Genomic DNA, 6,000 nt, shown 5'->3' with positions numbered 1-6,000 from the left:
TACCCATAAATTTTTGGAGTGACGCAATAGTCACAGCCAACTATTTGCAAAGCAGACTACCCACTAAGGGTGTTTTAGACAGCAAAACCCCTTTTGAGCTGTGGCATGGCAGAGCACCAGACATGAAGCATCTTCGTGTGTTTGGCTGCAAAGTCTATGCTTATGTTCCAAAGGAGAAAATGTCCAAGCTAGACCTCAGAGCTGAAGAAGGTCTCTTCATAGGATATGTTCCAGGCGAAAAAGGTTACAAAGTTATGGACATGCACACTGGAAAGGTGACCACTAGGCATGATCTATATTTTGCTGAGAATGAGAGAGTTGACAAGGGTAAAAAGTTCATTGATGGTCTATCACAGACAGATGGGGAACTCATGTATGTGCCAGTTTACCATAACAGCATACCAGGACCCTCATCGCCAGAGTCTGAGACCAGTGCAGCAGCAGAAGGGGAGACTGATGGGGAAGAGGAATCATTGGAGCCAGAAATTGCCACAACAGCAGACCATGTTCCAGCAGAACCCAGACGTTCATCCCAGGAGAACAAACTAATTCTCCCACAAAATGAGACTGGCTTGAAGTTAAAAGGGTTGCAAGATACCTGAAAGGCACCCAAGACTTCAAACTGAAGTTGCCAGACAGTGAAAAGCCTAAATTAGTAGTCTACACTGACTCAGACTGGGGAGAAAACAGAGCTGAATGAAAGTCAACCAGTGGACATGTGGCTCTGTATGGGGGTGGAGCAATAAGCTGGGCAAGCAGGAAATAAACCTCTGTTGCTCTTTCTTCCACAGAGGCCGACTACATATCTGTATCAGAAATATGCAGAGAAGTAATGTGGCTTTGTCAGTTGTGAAGTGATTTGGGCATAGATGAACAAAAACCAATCCAAGTGTTTGAAGACAACTAGAGTTGTATCAGATTGGCACAATCAGAAAGCCAAAATGCACGCACAAAGCACATAGATATCAGAAATCACTTTGTGCGTGACATGATCAAGAAAGGACTTGTCAGGATGGACTACTGTCCAACCCAAGAAATGATAGCAGACATCCTGACTAAGCCACTAGCAAGAGATAAATTCCAGAATCTGTGAGAAAGTATGAATCTGCTAGCTAGACTCTTGCATCCGGAGTTGAGAAGGGGTGTTGGAATTGGTGCAACTTTGTCTGCTGTCCAGAGGGGGCAGGATGCTGCCCAGAAGGGTCAAGGTATGGCGCAGTGAATCTGACCTTTCCACCTATTCTCTCTGTGATCCTTGTGGGTGTGGCCCTAACCTTTATCTTTCCCTTCTCCTCTGAGCACTTCCTCTTGTCCTCTGACCACCAACTTGTTAAGATGCACACCAGGGCTCTGACGCCCAGGCCATCTTGAGCACAAGGCATGCAGGGCGAGGCAGCTCCAGGGCCTTGCTATCTCTAAGTAATAGCTGAACCTCTGATCCTAATCAGACGCTGTAAATATACACTCAATGGAAGTAAATAACTTCTTTTTTGCAACTTTAACAAGCCATTGCCTCTTCGTCTTTTTTTTTATTGAATAGCAATCAGCCGGGTAAGGGAGGTTCCCTGGAGTGATACCCAAAGGGGGGTCTGCTGCTTAAGCTACTTTGCTTCCCCCCCACAGAGGAAACTATTTTTAATTTCCTCCAACAAGGAGGACCAACCTGCCTCAGTCCAGAACCTCCTGGTGTCACCATGTCCCCTCGATGCCACTGAGGGAAGGAATGTTGGCTGCGCCCTTGGGTGCTGGAACTTCTCACATCCCATTACTGGGTTTGCACATGGAATTCACCAGGAGGCCCAACAGATATTTTAAAAATCCAAAACTGCAAGACCGATGCAGTGGCGTAGCCATGGGGTGCAGGGGGTAGCAACTGCACTGTGCAAAATTGTGAAAACCTTGGTATGTATACATAATACCATCATGGTATATATCAGTGGTTCTCAAACTTTTAGCACCTGGACCCACTTTTTAGAATGAGAATTTGTCAGGACCCACTAGAAGTGATGTCATGAAGAGAAGTGATATCAAACAGGAAAATTTTTAATCATCCTAGGCTGCCATCTTACCCACATTTACCAAAGAGTAAGTCCCATTTACTATCATTGTTAAAAGCATGCACAGAGTAGCCTGTACAGATCTGTAACATCTCCCCAAATGCAGTCACATCCCATGAGACATACCTGTTGGAATTGGTGCAACTCCGTATGCTCTCAAGGGGTAGAAGGAGACTGTCCTAAAAAGGGTTAAGCCATAGCCCAGTGTCCTTTGCAGTTTACCTGTCCACCTTGGATGACCTATGTGGGAGGGGCGTGATCCAGACCCTATATAACTCCTGAGCACGCCCTCCTCTCTCTCTCTTACCTCTTCCTCACCACAACTGAGGAGACAAGATGGCATGCAGCAGGGATCTGCTGGCGCCGCCATCTTGACCACATGGCATGCAGGACGAGGCAGCTATAGGGCCTTGTTATCTTTACGTCAGAGTACCTCTGATTCCTAAATCAGATGCTGTAACCGTACTACCATTGAATCGTGAGTAAATGAATCTGTTCTTGCAACTTCAACCAGCCAATGTTGTTTGTGTTTTTCTTGACTAGCAGTCAGCCGGGTGTGGGAGGCTCCCTGGGGTTGATTCCCAGCAAAGGGGGGTTCTGCTGCTGAAGCGACTCTGCTCCCCCCCTAACGGAGGAAATCTGGTTTAAGAGATTCCTCCAACAATACCATCAAGTTAGGACCAATTAACCAGAAAATGAGAACACAACTCCCTTGTGGAACAAAAAGTGGATTTCTTTAACTCAAAACTGACCTATGGGATTGATTGTTCTGAGAGCAAATGAGATACCAGAAAGGAAGTATATAAATACTGAGTTATTATTATTAGTTATTATTATTATTATGTTATGATACAGCATGGAACCAATAACCTCTGCTCTTGTTTCCATGTCACCCCTGCTAACTGGGTTAAGAGACACTTTCAAGTGGTGCTCCTCTTATATTTAGCAGGGGAAGGATAACCTGTCCCTCTTCACCCCAGCACCGTCTCTCTAACCAATAAGGGGCACAAGTTTATTTATTTACTTAATTAAATTTGATTTTGTCATGGTGGGGGCTACAAAATCTTCTTTGACCCCAGGTAGCAGATAGATGCCTTAACTGTGCCACTGACTGGGGGGAGATAGCAGACCAAGTGGGTGGCGAGCAGTGGGGGGGAGGAGGTGGGTTCCCTACCCCCCATTTTCACTTTTTAAAAAAGCCCGGGTATGACATCACTTCCGGTTGTGACATCATTTCCGGGTCATTATTTAGAGCTTGGCACTGGGCTACACGACCATTAGCTACACCACTGGAACTGAACTGAACTGAACCACTCGAACTGGTCTGGGCTGCGTTCAGTCCTGGGCGCTCTTCCCTGGGGTGGGCTGAGTGAGCCCTGCTCCAAGGAGTGGGTCCAAGTTGTGGAGACTGTGGAGTTGTGGAGAGTGAGCGCCTGTGCCCCGCCAGCACGGTGGTCCCGGAGGCGGGACTGAAGGTGCTTCCCTCGCTTGCCCAGCAGGAGGTCCACCGGCGCCCCGTTTCCTTGCGGGGCGAGGAGAGATGGACGGACTGACGGCCGGGCTGTGCTCGCGGTTACTGACTGCGGGTGAAGGGGGGACCGCTCGGAGGGGAAGCTGCGGCTCAGGATCGTGTCGGCTCCCCTGTGGCTTTTGCCACAAACCCAGTGGGTGGGCCTCGGCCTCAGGCGAGCCTCAACTGCAAGGGGGATCTCCTTGCAGGGCTGTTCTGAGGACGGGGCAGTTCTGGCGCCCTCCTACCTCCCTCGCGCGCCTCCGCCGAGGTCATCGCCACCGCTTGCCCTTCACTGGCTTGGGCACTCAGCAGGAGTGAGGAGGCCTGGCAAGAATGGTGAAGACTGGAGAAGCCACTGGCCTTGAGTGGCAGGTGTCTGGGGAAGCTCCAGGACCTCTCCGCAGGGGAGGGAGCGACAGGGAGTTCCTCTCGCAGAACGGACACTGGAAAGAAGATTCCCCTTGAAGACTCTTGAAGGCCCCTTGAAGGCCTGGCGCAGCAGAAGCAGAAGGACTTCCCCAATAAACAAATCCAGCCAGCCAGCCAGCCAGCTATGCGGGCTTCCGGCAGCTGGGCATACTGGTCTTCACACAACACAAGCAGAGCTCCTAGGAGTTTCCCGGCTCGCCCTTCTGACCCGCCCCCCGCGGTGGGCCCTGCGCCGCTGCAGAGAACGGCCCATCGGCACAGAATGGCCTGTCCCTCCGGCAGCGCGCCTCAGCTCCCCCGAGACTCCCACCTCCGCCCTCAGCGCTTAGGCCGCCAGAGTGCTCGGGAGGGGCCGGGCGAGGGCACCTCCTCTCCCAGGAAACAGCAGGACGGCCCTCGGGAGGAGGTCGGCCCCACCGGACGCCGCGGGATGAGCCGCGGAGCGGGAGGCCCGCCCTGGGACCGGGCTGCACCACAGGCTTCGAGTCTCTGCGGGGAGAGGGAAAGGCCCGCCCGACGTCGGTGGCATCGGCACCAGGCGAGAAGCTGGCTTCCGGCAACCCCCCTGAACTCAGCCGCCTGACTTCTGAGAAGACCCGTCTAGGACCGTGCTTGGAGCCAGGCCGCGGGGCTGCCTGGGGAGGCGCCGCCAGGCCCTCGCCCATTGCTCTACCGACTCTTCCGCCCTTGCCGTGCGCCTTCGTGGCGTGTGGACGGCGCTGCTCGGAGGTGTGGGACGAGGCAGCACCAGCGGCGCCTCCGCCCCGTCGCCCTTTTCCCGCCCTCGCAAGGGAGGCTTCGCCCGACACGCTCAGTTCAGGCAGCGACCGGACTGATCGCCGCAAGGCTCCGGATGCCGCGTTCCACACTGTCCGAGGAATATTCGGAGGCGGGCGGGCGGGAGGCCTCCGAAGCAGCAGCTGATCATGCGAACGCGGCTGCAGACGTGCCTGGAAATGCCCGCCTGACGCCCCCAGCGTGAGCCGCGTTTCGACGCCCTCCCCTCGGAGATCCAGAGTGGGCGCCTACGAGGCGCGAACGAGCTGCTCATGGCAGCGTCAGTGGCCAGAGGAGCCTTCCCCGAGCCTGGCCTGGCCTGGGCTGGCGGTGCACGGAGGCAGCGCAGCGGCGCGGCAGGGTCTCCGCGGGTCTGCCTGGTTCTCCGCCAGTGCGAAGTTCCCCGCGCTGCGCGCCAGCTGTCCGGCGATATCCTTCTGCTCCAGCCGAAGCCGGGAAGGGAGGCCCGGCTGGGAGGCAGCTCCTCGGCGGCGGGAGGGCGGAGGGAGTGCTGCGGATCAGACGCCAGCCGCCCGGAGAGAAGGCCGGCTGGGTATCGCGGGACCTGGGCTCCCAGGCGAATGGCGCAACCAGGAGCTTCCACCGCTTGGCCGCCTGGACTGATTCTCCTCTGCCAGTGGGGACCTGAAGGAGTCTTCGTCTGCCAGGAGATATCTGGGGAAGGGAGATGGTGGAACTGCCTGTCTCCGCGCTGCACAGTGGCTGGGTGGTGCCAGGCTGCCTGGGGCTTTCCGCTTGCCCCTTGCCCAGTTCATGCGGGGCCTGCTGGGGGAAACTCCAGAGCCGCTCCTTGGCCGTTTGAAAAGGCCGCCGGGGCCTTCAGCTCTGACATTCGGGCTGCCGCCGCCGCCGCCTCGGAACTAAGCCCCTGTGCTGCCTCCCCACGTGAGACCTCCTGTCTCAGCTGATCTTCCCTTTCATATTTCACAGAATCACATGGAATCCTGGACTGGAAGGGACCCACCAGGTCACCCAACACAGCCCTGTACCCGTAACAGGAAGTCCTCCTGCAGCATCTCCAGCAGACTGCAGAGCCTCTGCTTAAAGATCTCCAGCGAGGGACAGTCACCGCCTCCCACTGCAACCGCCGTCACCGTCAGGTCCAGTGGGAATCTCTTCTCTTGCAGTTTGTACCAGCTGGATCTCGTTCTACTTTCAGAGGCAGATGGGAAAAAATAAGATAAGATAAATACTTTATTGTCA

Source organism: Tiliqua scincoides, chromosome 6, assembly GCF_035046505.1.
Source record: "Tiliqua scincoides isolate rTilSci1 chromosome 6, rTilSci1.hap2, whole genome shotgun sequence".
Taxonomy (NCBI): Eukaryota; Metazoa; Chordata; class Lepidosauria; order Squamata; family Scincidae; genus Tiliqua; species Tiliqua scincoides.
The sequence above is the reverse complement of the archived record's forward strand: the minus strand, read 5'-3'. Positions refer to the sequence as shown.